General features: G+C 39.9%; 1 protein-coding gene across 3 annotated transcripts in view; it reads right to left on the bottom strand.

The window, feature by feature from the left end:
• Window positions 1-14632, bottom strand: part of RARB (retinoic acid receptor beta) — a 563324-nt gene that overhangs the window by 546624 nt on the left and 2068 nt on the right. For 2 of the 3 annotated variants that reach the window (XM_006021194.3, XM_025201021.1), the window contains one exon: window positions 2738-2831. The exons of the other annotated variant lie outside the window; for it this stretch is intronic. The gene's annotated coding sequence lies outside the window, so the exon portion shown is untranslated. Of the gene's footprint in view, window positions 1-2737; window positions 2832-14632 lie in introns of those variants that run through there. 3 annotated transcript variants of the gene reach the window in all.

Here is a 14632-nt window from a genome sequence, read left to right as displayed (position 1 = left end):
TACACTGCCATTAAAATTGATTTATGCTTATACTCTAGGACTAGAATCAACAAAAATTCAGTACCATTATCACACTTCAAATAAAGTTTGTGCAGAAGCACAAATACTTTTTGAAAATCTTGTTTGGACTTTAAATGGGCCTCCATACTTTAAACACAGGGGTTCTTTTGTTAATTTATTTTAACTTCTTAAGAACAGAAAATTAAAAATAAAAATACAGTTTCTAAACAGGCCCCCTGGCTTTCCACAATTCTATAGCTGTGGAATGGGTGGTGGAATTAATTCTCAGGAAACATAAGCAATCATTCTTTATTCTGAAAATTATATTTCTAGATGTTGTGATTATGAAAAGAGTTTTGTAAATACTGTAAAACACTTCAGTCTTGGCTTCCTGAGTTTGCAGAACGTCTAAAACAAGAAATTATAGAAGGGCAATTTCCTCCCTGAAAACAACTCTGAAACCTAATGATGGTAATTAAAGTATATATACTTGTACTTAACCATTTCACTGTAGATGGTTTTAGTGAAAGTATCTGGATAATATACCTTACCAGCTGACAAACCCCTTCAACTTCCCCTACTTCCCCCCAACAATTTCTACCTTGTAGCAAATTATTTAACTAGAAAATTCTGTAGCACGCTGAAAACTGACATTTTGGAGACAGTGGAAATGAAAATGAAGTTAATATGAGAAGGACAATGCAGGGAAAAGTTTACTGACTACAATGTTAAGTCGCATAATTATTTCAATAAAAATTCAATTTTTAAAATCTCTCTGAAGCTGGTTAGGTTACCAACATGCCTTAAGATACAGAGCTCTTTCAGAATTTAGGTCCAGCTTGCCATAGACTATATGGCTTTGTTTATAGACATCCTTATCAAGCAATTTTTTTTTCCACTGGGGAAATAATATATCACAGATGTTTTAAAAACATTTTCAGTGCAAGCAAGAGGTCTAGGGTTTTTTTTCCACGTGTTACTGTATATAATAATGAAATAAAACCTCCAAAAAACAAAAATGCATATTTTACTTAAGCTCAATCATGCCCTTATGGGACACTAATGCAGAAAAAGAGGATGTGCAACTGGCACTTAAAATACATAGCCAACACAAGACTGCCAGAAAGCACACAGCAAGGGAGCATGTTTTGGCTATCACAAGCAGTATCAGCACACACTCCTTATCCACTGCCAGCTGGCTACCAACTGCTATACATAGAATATTCACTAAGCTGCCTGAAGGACATGGCATACCTCCTAACCTCAAACCAAACTCCAATAATATGTTGCTTGAGTTAACACACAGGTCAGGCCTCATGCCTAGTTCCCTCTTGAAAAACCATATACTTCTTCCTGTTTAAGAAACAAGAGGTTCTCTGCTACCTTTTCACTACGCATCAGGACGCACAGAGAAACGATTGGGGTAAATCATGGTCCACCTCTACGCCCACTTCCCAGTCTGATGGGTCTTGAAATGCAAACAAACTGCCATAATTTACAGTACATGGGCATACTCTACACAAAGTGGACTCCACAGCAAATGACAGATAATCAGGGATTCTGGTTTTCTCTGTTTAAAAATCACAAATTCTCTGATAAAACCCACACATTCTCTGATTTAAAAAAAGCCAAATCCATGATTAAAATGAAACACCACTATATATATAGGTATCAATTGAAGACAATGTTTTATTGATATATTTACAATTTTTAAGCAGTTTGGAAGCCTACCAGCGCCTCATTCACTATAATAAAATAAATTCTAAGTACCTACAAATTTTGGTATTTGATTTGGGGGTTTTTTTTATAGAGGTGTAATGATCTATCGGTCCATATCAGATCAGCATCGATAAAAGGAAAATTGACAACATTTTTTTGGCCAGGTACGTAGAGGGTGCTTCACAAGGGTGGCACAAGGCCTGTAGAGGCAAGGAGCTTCACCACCTGACCTGCTCTGTCCTGCCACACCAGGAGGGATGGAGGGAGGGAGGAAAATCCATGCATTTCTCTGTTAAAATGAAAAATCTGCATTTTTCTAGGTTAAAAAGAAAAATCTGCGTTTTTCCGTTTTTCCCATGGGAAATGGAAAACCTGGATCCCTGCAGATAAGCTTGGCCAGGATGGTAATCCACAAATGTTCTACTGAGCAGACCATGAGGCAAAACCATTGACCTACGACAGAACAGCTGACTCCTCTGTATGCTAGACCTCGTTTGTGGGTGGGACAAGACTTTTTTCTCTTACCCATCATGTAGGGACCTCTACATTTGGCACAAGAGATGAAATATGTCATTAGGATGTAACAGGAAATAGGTGTTTTATTTCCTACATTTAGAAACATCTCATTTTCAGTGATACTGCCAATGGCTAAACATGGATTATTTTAACTTTACTTTTATCTGCACAAAAACACTCTACTGTCAATATACAGTGCAACTGTGTTTCCTGTTAGATTTTGAAAAGCAAATGTTTAAAAGGGCTGCAAACCAGCAGGGGATCATTTTTTGCTTTTAGGCAGCATACGTGATGTCATTTGTATTGGTGTTTTCCCTGCACTGTGCTCTCTATTCATTCACTTTTTACTGCATTCTCAAAGTGGACCCAGTCCTTGGCTTTCCATTTGTCTCTGGCTGGCAGCCTGCTGCCATGGACAGAATGGCTCTACAGGAGCAGGCAAGACCACTAATTAAACTTCTAATTTTTTTTCAGAAAATTTTTAAAATAAATCTTAGCTTACCTGTTCACTGGACCTTCAGATTCAGAAACTGGAAGCAAGTCACAGAAAGCTTGCTACTAGGACAGACTCCTTGTACTTAGGAGAATGTAACAGCCTGGAATTAAGATGTTAGAAATGAATAGTTAAAGAACAGAATTTCATTATAATGTGATAGCGCTTCTAATGGTCTCCACTGCATCTCGAGTACACATAAACATACAGTTCAGTGCTACTCCCAGGTTCCAGGAACAGAATCTAACCAGTTTGTTCTAAGTAGGTCACTGAAGAGACTACTCAAATGTATGGCAGGCTCCTCTTCTTCCTCATCCCAGAAGAATGCCCTCTACAAGTGCCACATACAACCATGCCTGCCCAGCTCTTGAGAGAGCAGGACAGGGTGACAGCATCCTTGTAAGTGTCCTGCGTATGGCAGTATCCTGGTAAGCCACCTTCAGGAAAGTTAACTGTGATCAAGCTAACATTAATCACTGCTGGGCCCACCATAACTACTTGAAAAGGCCTCTAAAAAGGAGTCTCAAATTACTTGCCAAGAGAATTGAGAAATTGCCAGAATTTCATCTGATTCACTGCTGTTTTACTGTCTTGTGAAACAGACAGGTCATGTATGGTAAAAAAAAATCCCCTCATTGTAGCAGGGTTAGAATGTTGCTGTAGCCATATGATCCAGGAAATGTCCAAAAAATTAAGATTTGGGGGTTATCCTTTACTGAACCAATTTTTTAATTGGGAGAGCTGTCGAACTTGCTTTTAGGCATCAAGTGCCCTTCCTCAGGTTCTGAAAGACATCACTCTTTTAAGTCTCCTTAATCAACACTCTCTCCTAAACCACAGCTATTTCAAATTCAGACTGGAAACTGAATTATTTTTCCAGCGGTTGAAAGGAAGTTATCATTTACGCTGGCAATCCACCCTGGCTAAGCTTTGGATTCAGGAATGTGGTAGGAAACTATGGCCTTGTACAGATGTTCAGTCTCTCCAGAAGAGCCAACTTTAGCAAGCTGAGAAGGCTAGTTAGTGAGGGGATGCAACTCAAGAATATAGAGCAAATGGGGGTCCATGAGGGTTGGAAGTATCTCAAGGGAGTGATTCTTGGCGCTCAAAAGGAGTCTATCCCATTACGTAGGAAGGGATGTAAGGGGGCAAAAAAGACCCCTTGGCTGAACAGGGAACTCCAGGAGAGTCTGGGGGCAAAGAAAGAGATGTATAGGCAATGGAAGCAGGGGACAGCCACCAAGGAGGAATATATCTCCCTGGCATGCTATTGCAGGGAATTAGTTAGACAGGCCAAGGCGGGGCTTGAGCTCAGGCTGGCTTCAACAATCAAGGACAATAAAAAGTCCTTCTTCAGGTATACAGCAGGCAAAAGGAAAGCTCAGAGCAACATAAGGCCCCTGCAGGACAAATCAGGACAGTTGGTGGTTGATGCGGGGAAAAAAGTAGAGCTCTTCAATGAGTTCTTCGCTTCAGTATTTCTAAGTACCAACCAAGTCAATTCCCCCACCTCAGTCATTGACGGATATCCACATGGCACCAGTCCACCTACGGTTAGTTCTGAAATAGTTAAGGAGCTCCTGGAGGAGCTGGATGGGTACAAGTCAGCAGGCCCAGATGACCTCCATCCACGGCTGCTGAAAGAATTGGCCAGTGTCATAACTGAGCTGCTGGCACAGCTGTTTGAACACTCGTGGTGCTCTGGCCAGGTCCCTGAGGACTGGAGAAGGGCCAATGTGGTGCCCATTTTCAAGAAAGGGAGAAGGGAAGAGCCGGATAACTTCAGGCCAGTCAGTCTTACCTCTATCCCTGGGAAAATGCTAGAGAAAATAATCAAAGAACACATTTGTGAAGGCCCAGCAGGGGAAACAATGCTGAGGGGAAACCAGCACAGGTTTGTCTCAGGTAGATCCTGCCTGACAAAACTTGTAGCCTTCTATGACCAGGTAACACACTGCCTGGATGCGGGAGCTGAGGCTGATGTCATCTTCCTGGACTTTGAGAAGGCCTTCCACACAGTCTCACACCCTATCCTCATTGGGAAGCTAGCAGACTGTGGGGTGGACACCTACATGGTCAGGTGGGTGGCCAACTGGCTTAGGGACCGTACCCAGAGAGTGGTGGTGGATGGTTCCTTCTCGGTGGGGTCCCGCAGGGTGGGCAGTGGGGTCCCGCGGGGTTCGGTCCTCGGACCTGTATTATTTAATATCTTCATCAGCGATTTGGACGAGGACGTGGAGAACACCCTCTTCAGCTTCGCAGATGATACCAAGTTATGGGGCAAAGTTAGTACACCGAAGGGCAGGGAGCAGATTCAGGCCGACCTGGACAGGTTGAATCAATGGGCAGAGAGAAATAGGATGCAACTGAATAAAGATAAATGTAAGGTACCCCACCTGGGAAGGAGGAATCCCCAGCACACCGATAGGTTGGGGAGTGTCCTTCTCAGCAGCTCGGAATCATAATCGACTCCAAGATGAACATGAGTCAGCAGTGTAATGAGGACATCAACAAGGCCAATCGCACCTTGTCGTGCATTAGCAGGTGCATGACTAATAGATCAAAGTAGGTGATGCTCCCCCTCTGTGCAGTACTGGTCAGGCTGCAGTTGGACTACTGTGTCCAGTTTTGGGTGCCGCACTTCAAGAGGGATGCAGAGAATCTGGAGAGGGTCCAGAGGAGGGCCACTCGCATGATTAGTGGCCTTTGGGAAAGACCCTAAGGGAGAAGGTTGAGAGAGCTGACTCTCTTCAGCCTTCACAAGAGATGGCTGAGGGGAGATCTTGTGGCCACCTATAAATGTATTAGGGAAGGTCAATGGGGAATAGGTGATGCACTGTTTACTGGGGCGCCCCAGGGAGTGACTAAGAATAAAGGGTGTAAACTAGTTGAGAGTGGATTTAGGTTAGATATTAGGAAGAAATTTTTCACAGTAAGGGTGGCCAGGATCTGGAATGGGCTTCCAAGAGAGGTGGTGCTATCACCTAGCTTGGAGGTCTTCAAGAGGAGGCTAGATAGTCACCTGGCTGGGGTCACCTGCCCTCAGTCCTCTTTCCTGCCAGGGGCAGGGGGTCGGACACAATGATCCATTGTGGTCCCTTCCGACTCTACAATCTATGAATCTATGAATCTCAGGAGAAACAGTGAATGTACAGGTTTTCAGGCATTTTCTTCTAAAGTAAAAATGGCCACTCCAAGAGAAAAGTAACCTGGGAACAACCAGGGTTAAATCACTCCCTGGAGAGTTTCTACTGGGAAAGCAAATGTTTGTACATGCTGTGGCTTCCCTCAGAAGAGAACATGGTCTTCCAAGATCCATCCCTTTACCCTTCCCTCCCAGGGAGACAGTGTGTCACCCACTGGACTCTGCTACTCCAGAGTCCAGCCCCCCCTTCACAATCTTCACACTGTCCTGCAGGGAAACACAGGATGACCATTGCCAATCTGGGTCAGCCAACCAGGGTGCCCTATTCACTGCTGCCATCTGTTACCAGACAAACTAAGGGGATCTGCAGAGCATGCTGACATGTGTAACCCCTCCCCACCACACACACACCCCACACAGTGCCAGCACTGCAAGCTCTCCACTTTTCAGGGCATGAGTGCTCACATGCTGGTACCTCAGACTATCCCTTCCCTTCACTGCAGGGTGACGGGGAGCTAGCAGAGATTCTACCTTCCCCACTAGGAGAAGATATGAAGATAGACTGACTCTTGTGTGCACTAGATGGTCTCTAAGCACTACCATATAAAATGTAATAATAATGTTGGTATTTTCTTGTATATTATTCACTGTGACGAGACAAAGAAATAAATAAAGCCATGATCCCTTAATCTCTAACACACATAACATCCACCAGCATCAATATAAATTTTGCATAAGCAGATCTTAAGCTAAGTTGCAAAGAAATTTGTGCACATTAAACCATTTTTTCTTCCAAAGTATTTCAAAGAGAAATAGTTAAGATTGGCAGCCGGGAGGTAGCTGCTCTTATTTATGAAACTTTAAAGTTAAGCTTTTCATCTCAAACATATAATCATGCTTTTAAGGCCACCTGTAGTACTACAGAAAGCAGCATCAGGTGCACTCATTTCTCCTCCCAAAATCTGCAGGGTAGATCCCATACAAAACCAATGGAGGGGCAACACAGTGGGCTCAATGAAGGACCATAGTGCCATAGAAGTGGTATTACTGACTTCCCAAACACTGACCATACTAGAACAACATTTTTTAAATGATTGAAAATATTTTTTTAAATGACTGAAAGGAAGAAGAAATAGGTAGAATTTGAAGAAAATAAACATCTCAAGGGATGTGGATAACCTTGAGAGGGTTCAGAGAAGGGCTACTCATATGGTTGAGGGCCTGCAGGTAAGACCCTATGAAGACAGACTGAGGGATCTAAATCTCTTCAGCCTCCACAAGAGACAGCTAAGAGGCGATCTTCTGGCTGCCTACAAACTCATCGGGGGGGCCAGCAGGGAATAGGGGACACTCTGTTTACCAGGGCACCTCTCAGGGTTACCAGAAATAATGGCCACAAACTGAAGGAGAATAGATTTAGATTGGACATAAGGAAGAAATTATTTACAGTAAGGGTTGCCAAAATATGGAATGGGCTTCCAAGGGAGGTGGTGTTATCCCCTACCCTGGAGGTGTTCAAGAGGAGATTAGACAGGCATCTGGCTGGGGTTACTTAACCCCAGTGCTCTTTCCTGTCTGGAGCAGGAGGTTGGATTCAATGATCTACCAAGTCCCTTCCGACTCTAGAAAACTATGACTGTGTTTTTGGAATGCAATCGTACTACTTCCTGCATTTGATTCCAACAAAAATAAAAGATATATGAGCTGTAACTTCCTCTGACTATTCTCTAAACTTGGGGTGGAAAACTTGAAAAGCACTTTTTTTATGACCTGCTTCTAAGATTGTTGTTTGATTAATTAAATTCCATAGTCTCTAACATTGTAATAGCTACACATAGAGATATTATGGGTTGAATTATACCCTCCAGCATAAAGAAAAAGAATCCACCATGATTTCTAAGGTTTTGTATGTCCTTGGATGGGCTGAATTTTATTCTGATGCAGTGGGCAGTGACCTCTACATGGCACTAAACAGAAGGTAACATCTCAAAACTTTTATAAGGAGCTCAAATACAAGGCAAACATCTGCATCTTTTGGAGAGCAAGGAGAGTATGAGAAATAGGAAAAGAGACAGGGACTGGTGTGAGAATTTTGCTAGGGAAGACGGCTTCACAGCACACTCTTGTGTGAATAATGATCAGGATTAACTCCATCTGTAGCCATTTTTACTCCTTTAATAAGAACTGCTGCTGCAAGGACTAGCTCTTTCATGTTCACCCAGTCAGTGGCTCAAACACACAATTCTGACTACATGGCATTTGCACACAAGTATTTCGGCCAGGTCTGAGGATTATGTGTTTTAGGTTCAACTCCCCTTTCCCTGACAGATACAGGTTTTTCACCTAATACTGGAAAAGTTACTGTAAAACTACATCTATATAACACACGTGTATGCAGTAATGTGAAATAGAGGTAAAATCTTTGCATATCCCAGACACACATACTTCAACATAGAAATATTTAGTGTTTATGTTAAAATTATTTTTAATTGCCAGTTATATTTTGCACATATGAGAGATGGCACTTATTTTAAGCATAGTTCTTAAAATGTCACCAAAGCACCCCTACTCCAGCCCGACATTTTTTACTTCTCCAAAGATTTTCCTTTCTTCCCCTTTTTTACCCACTAATCAGCAAAGACAGCTTCCAGTGCAAAGGCCAATTTAGTTAGCAACAGTAAGCATTTTATAAGTATATTGCATATAACACTGAAAGAGCCATAAAGCAGCTAGTGAAGAGAGATGCTGACTTAACTGTACATTAACTTAACAATACTGACATTTATTTAATGCTATCTAAAATATTTTTAAAATATCCAATCCTGATTAGTTCTGATTAATCTAATTTATAACTATTTTTCATGTCCATGTAAACATCAAATTCATAAAGGTCCTCTCCATCTACTTGTAAAATATATTTATAAGTAAATCAGAGACACCCAGTACTGATTGGCTCAGGAGTTACATGAGCAAGTGTCTAAAGAGCCACAAGAACACGAACACATCTAGGTGACTTGAGACACTCCAGTTCAAAAGAAAAAAGACCCAGCAGTACTTGTCCCACAGTTAACAGAGATAAATGGTACATACGTTTATGATTCACAATTGTAGAAAAGATATAACCAATGCAATTCAGTAAATCAAAAACCTCCACAACTCTGATAACATACGTTCTGTAAAAGGCCACAGGTGACAGGTTGATAAACCAGCTGGAGCTCAACCTCAGATTAGACTGGTATTTGACCAATCAAAAAACACTTGGTCAATGTGACCACTTTTGACGGTCAATATTTTAAGCATTAATTTATTAGAACTGTGAAGAGAGAGACTATAACCTTCATTAGGATACATAGTTATACTAATTACAAAAACAAGTTTGTTAAATGCTACAGTTAAACAATTACTTTAAATTCTAAAAAACTGCAATGAATTTTTAGATCTAGCCATGTTAGGTAAGTGTTACTGATATTCAGGACTGAAGCAAAAGTATTTCTGGATGGTATCTTTTATTGGACCAACTTCATTGTTGGGATACATTTAGACAAGCTTATCAGTATCACAGTACCACTCTTTAGGTCTCCTGGAAAGGAGCGGGGACAACAGAGCTAAATAGCGAACGGAAAAAGGGCTCTTTTAAAACCGCATATGTAAATAAAAAAACAGGTAAGAGAAATTATCAGGTAGCCAGCAGACATATATGGTTTTACACAAGCCTTTATTCCATCTGCTATTTAGCTCCGCTGTGCCTGCTTCTCTCCCAGAGATGCGAAGAAGGGTATTGTGATACCCAAACGTTTTTCCAAATCTATCCCAACCACACACCTGGTCCAATAAAATATATCACCCACAAAAACTCTTGCCTCTTACACATTTCCTGAACCATCACTTCAACACTAGTATTCAAGACTGAACAGTTCTTCTTTTTCTTGGCTTGTATCCTGAAACATTTGAGGCATCTGGGATAGTTGTAAAATAATAAAATAAAATAAGCAGAAACAAAACATACATAGCAACTATAAAAGACAGAAGTTTTTAAAATGCAGTAAAGCTAAGCAAGCCAACTTTTCAAGTATTTTGTTGTTTCCATTTCAAAATGTCCAGTCACAATAGATGGCCAGTAGAAGCCTTCCTATGCTGATGGTTTTGGTTCCCCTCTCAGCACAGAGTAGCTCTTGCAGCCCCACTTGGCTTAATGGGAGGGAAGAGGGAAAGAAGGCTGGAAGAACTGGAGAGGGAAGAGCAAGACAGGGGGTACCTATTCCTAAAGCAAGGGGGAGTAGTGAGGGGAGTAGAGGGGAGAGAGAGAGAGAGAGAGAGAGAGAGAGAAAGCGTGCGAGTGAGCTCACACACATATGTGTGTGCACACATGTCCAGCTTCCTGCACAAGACTATGATGCAATAAAAGAGTCCTACACAAGGCCATTTGTGGCTTTGTGGAATATATGATAAGTTTTGACTGTGGTCAAATAGGCAGCCAACTGATCTGTAAATTGACATAACTTGACTGGTCAATTGAGTAGCTTGCCATCCCTAGCCCAGGTATCTAAGAGTCACTGAATGAAATAAACCCAACAGGCCAAAGAACATACTTGGGTCCCAATCCGGCAGCAACTACATGCATGCTTCATTTTACTACCATGGGTAGACCTCTTGGTATGAATGGGTTGCATAATATCAAACATGCACATACATCTTTGTAGACTTTCTGATTCAGGCTTGGTTTGATAGTGTAAAGGTGATCGTGTTTGCCTTACAGGCAGAAAGTCCAGGTTTCAAGACCCCGTGGAACCAGTCAATCTGACTTTCTGCACCCAGGGGTTGATTTAGTCAGAGCAGAAATAACTGTTTAAGTGTGTGTGTGCATGCGTGTGTGTCTAGTTTGGAAAATAAAATGTTTGATCAAGACACTGAAATGGAGTATAAAAGTTGTATTCTATTACCATATCCATTAAAACAAGAATAATAAAAAATACATAAATTTATAGCTATAAAGAGACCCATATTAAACTCAGTACACCATGATCCAATAGTAGGAATCTACATCAGCGGTACAGAGTTTAACTTGGTTTCGAAAACATCTAACTCAACAAACATCTAACTCAAACAAAACTAATACTTCACCTACCAAAGTAAATGTATTCCTCAGAACCAGGGTTATCTTTGCTTTCATTAATACTTGTAACTTTCACATAAGTTGTATGTTTTATCTATCCACCAATTCTCTCCTCTTTCTTGCATTTCACAACCTGTTGGATTCTGTGCAATATGCCTTATTCTCTCTTTGCTTTTATGTGCCTCCCCTTTCTTCTTGTCCAATGCTTTTTACTCCAATATGTCCATATATTTTGAATATTAAAGTGGTGAATGTAATGAATAAAACTTTAAAGGGGTTTTCAGTTTCTAAAGATTCCAAGACAGATGCAACAGGAACACGGAACACTGCTTTAAAAGAAGGTGATCTAACTTAACTGACATCTTGCTACCCCCCTTTAGGACTCTGAAGCATTGCCTTCTAGTTAGAAAAGAATATTTCATTAGAACTCTTTAACATTTTGAAAAAAAATGAAACATTTTCCCAATTTCAATTGCAGTTTTAAAACAATGAAGTTTGTATTAGGTAAATCAGACACATAATGTATAAATCATACAGTAATAGCACACTTAATACAACACTCCTTCTTTACGCTGTCTCTTAATAAAAGAGCAGTGGGACAGTAACTGAAAGTTAAAGCAAAAAATGTAAAGCAGGAAAATAAGAGTTTACTAGGATTCAAAAGAGGACTGAAAATTCACATATTCTTTTATGCTTCAGACATAAACTAGCCAGCAACTTGACTAAAACAAACTTTTCTTATGATCTAGATCTTCCATAATAGTCCACTATAGGGTTTCCTGTTCCCTGCTCTGTTAGAGCTAAGACACCAAACTAAATGAACTAGTGTCTGCTTCGATACCACATTTCTAATGCTCCTAAACCCTATTTGTGAACAGCAACATTTCATCTTTGAGGGGGAGGATTATTTAAGTGTCAACCAGGGAACAACACAATGGAAAATCAAACACTTTTAACCTAGGCAATACCAGTATGTGCTGTAAACAATCTAAATATTACTCTGGGCCTAATTCACTTCTGTACTACTCCAGTTTTACACCTGAGTAAATGCACTGAAATCGACAGAGATTCCATTATGGATTTCTATCAAAGTAGCCATGTTGCTCAGAGATGTGAAGGTGTGAGCCCTGAATTACAGAACTGTGCCATCTGAAGCTCCTTACTATAGTTATACCACCTTTTATTGATTTATTTCATCTGGAACTGTCTGAGGGGGTCTATTACTCAGATACAAAACAGTTTTGCCAGCTTAACTGTGCCCACACTAGGAACACTGCTGTAAGGCTGTGTCATAGCACTGAATTCCTCCTAGCTAGACTTGGTCAATATTATACCAACAGAACCCAGGGGTAATACAGTGCTAACTAGAATCATGGTATTTTCTCTGGTTTATCTTAATATATAGAACCTGGTTCTCATTTACATTAATGCAGCTTTATACCACTAACATTCTAAATAGGCCTAGAAATGGATGGAAGTGTAACTGGCCACTTTACACTGTCACAGTGGTGTAAAGTAAACTCAAACAAGAATCTGGGTAACAGTAACCTGCTGCAAACATGACTGTCATGCCTAATGAATGGTACCAGTAAATACTGTTATAAAAGCATCAGGATTGGATGTTCGTATGCCAAAAGGCACTAGCCTTACTTGATTAGGCTTGTACTCAGATTTGCAACAGTTTATATACTGTTAGCTGGACTCTTGTTAACATAAACCCCAGAGTCAGCACTGCATGTTTACTCAAGTGATACTAATATCATTAAGCAGGCAAAATATATCCGTTATCCGCTTATCAAGTTATCAGTGAAAGCCACTGTAGTTAAACCCATGTAGTTGAATTAGTGTAAATCCCCATGTGCAGACTCTTATTTCAGTATAAGGACAACTTTTTCAATGTATTCCTTTCAAAGTGAAATAATATAAACCAAAAAGATGCTTTTAGAGTGAATAAGAGCATTCACACAGTGGGTTATGCCAGTAAAACTAAATCAGATTAAATTTACAGCATAATTTAGAGTAGCAAAACTATGCCACATAGCCAAACCCATACACAGTAGTCTTTACCCACACAAGCAGTCCCATTGGCAAACGTATTTGAATAAATTACAACCAGTTAAAGCCTCGTGTGATTAAGACTCCAGTAACCTTACTAACTTGTACTCATTTTGGAGTATTGTTTTTATTCTATCATGATACACTCCCTACCAACATACTCCTTTCAGCTTATCAAGTTTACTTCTGAGCTGGTCTTAAGCAGGACTGTCCAATCTTGATTAAAAATATCTTCGTTTCAGAATCAGAGACATTCATTCACACGTTCTAAACTGGGCAAAACTAAATCGTCACACATTAAATACACTCAGTTTAACACAATCTGTATCAGATACACACTACCATGTGGCACTTCAACCATGGCAAAGCATAGATGAATTCCCAATTCCACTGAAGTGAACTGGAGTTTTGACCATATTTGATATACATTTTTTTTTTAATTTCTGTCCCCATGCTGCAAGAAAATGACAATTTGAGCTATTTAATAATGTAAATGCTTATATCCTCATACAGAATATCAAAATAAGAATATCACTTAGCCTCTCATATATACATATAAATATACATAACTATATATATATATATACATATATATATATATATACACACACATACACACATATATATGTATATATAAAAGAGGTTAAGTGATATAGATATATGTAAGTGTATATGTATGTATGTATATTTATATGTATATATAAATGAGGCTAAGTAACAGACAGACAGACAGACAGATAGACAGATCACTTACTACATATACAGTTACAACTAGTGGGCTTAATCCTAGAGATCCTTATGTGAATAGTTGTTCTTCACATGAGTGATCAATCCCATTGAAAGAGAATTCAGGGAATTTACTGTGATAAAAGCATGAGCAATATCCAAAAGGGAGAAAACTAAGTAAATGGCAATCTAGGGTAATAGCAAAATTAGTAGGAAAATATTATTCTTAAACCCATTCTAGTATGTTTTCCTGGCCATTTACTAATTGTATTTAAATAAGAAACTGCTCAAACTCCAAGAAAGATAAAATAAATGGCTGAAGGAAACCTAATTTTGCATTGTGGCTTTATTTGCGCAGAAATTTCATTCTAAAAGTGTATGTTCAAGATTATTCACTCCTACGTTGCCTCACATTTTATAGCCAAGCTCACTAATACCTATTAGGTTTTGAACAAATCTAGGAGCATTGAGCCTTTTTCCCCCACCAAAAAAGGGAGGCAGTATACCATTTCGCTATTCATTTATGCAAACGATGGTAAACAGAATTATAAAAGCTGGGTCATAAACAGCAAATGAGGTTATTTTGCCCCACGCTTTTTTATGTTGTCAGGAGTTGTGAGCATAGTTTAGTGTTTCCTATTCATGACTTTATAGGATCAAATTACTCCCGGATGATGCCTCAGATGTGCTTTTGTCTGCAAATGAGGAGGGATAAAACACCCAGGCATTAACGTTAAATTACCATCGCTAATGGTGTAAATACGAAAATAATTACTGCATCATCCCAGCAATTGTTATGTGTTCATTACTGAAGTTCCTTCATTTCCTTGTAACCATTAGTAGTGGGGGGGTGTCTTTCCCCCCC

The sequence above is a fragment of the Alligator sinensis genome, unplaced genomic scaffold (assembly GCF_000455745.1).
Source record: "Alligator sinensis unplaced genomic scaffold, ASM45574v1 scaffold299_1, whole genome shotgun sequence".
Taxonomy (NCBI): domain Eukaryota; kingdom Metazoa; phylum Chordata; order Crocodylia; family Alligatoridae; genus Alligator; species Alligator sinensis.
This window is presented reverse-complemented; position numbering and strand designations above follow the sequence as displayed.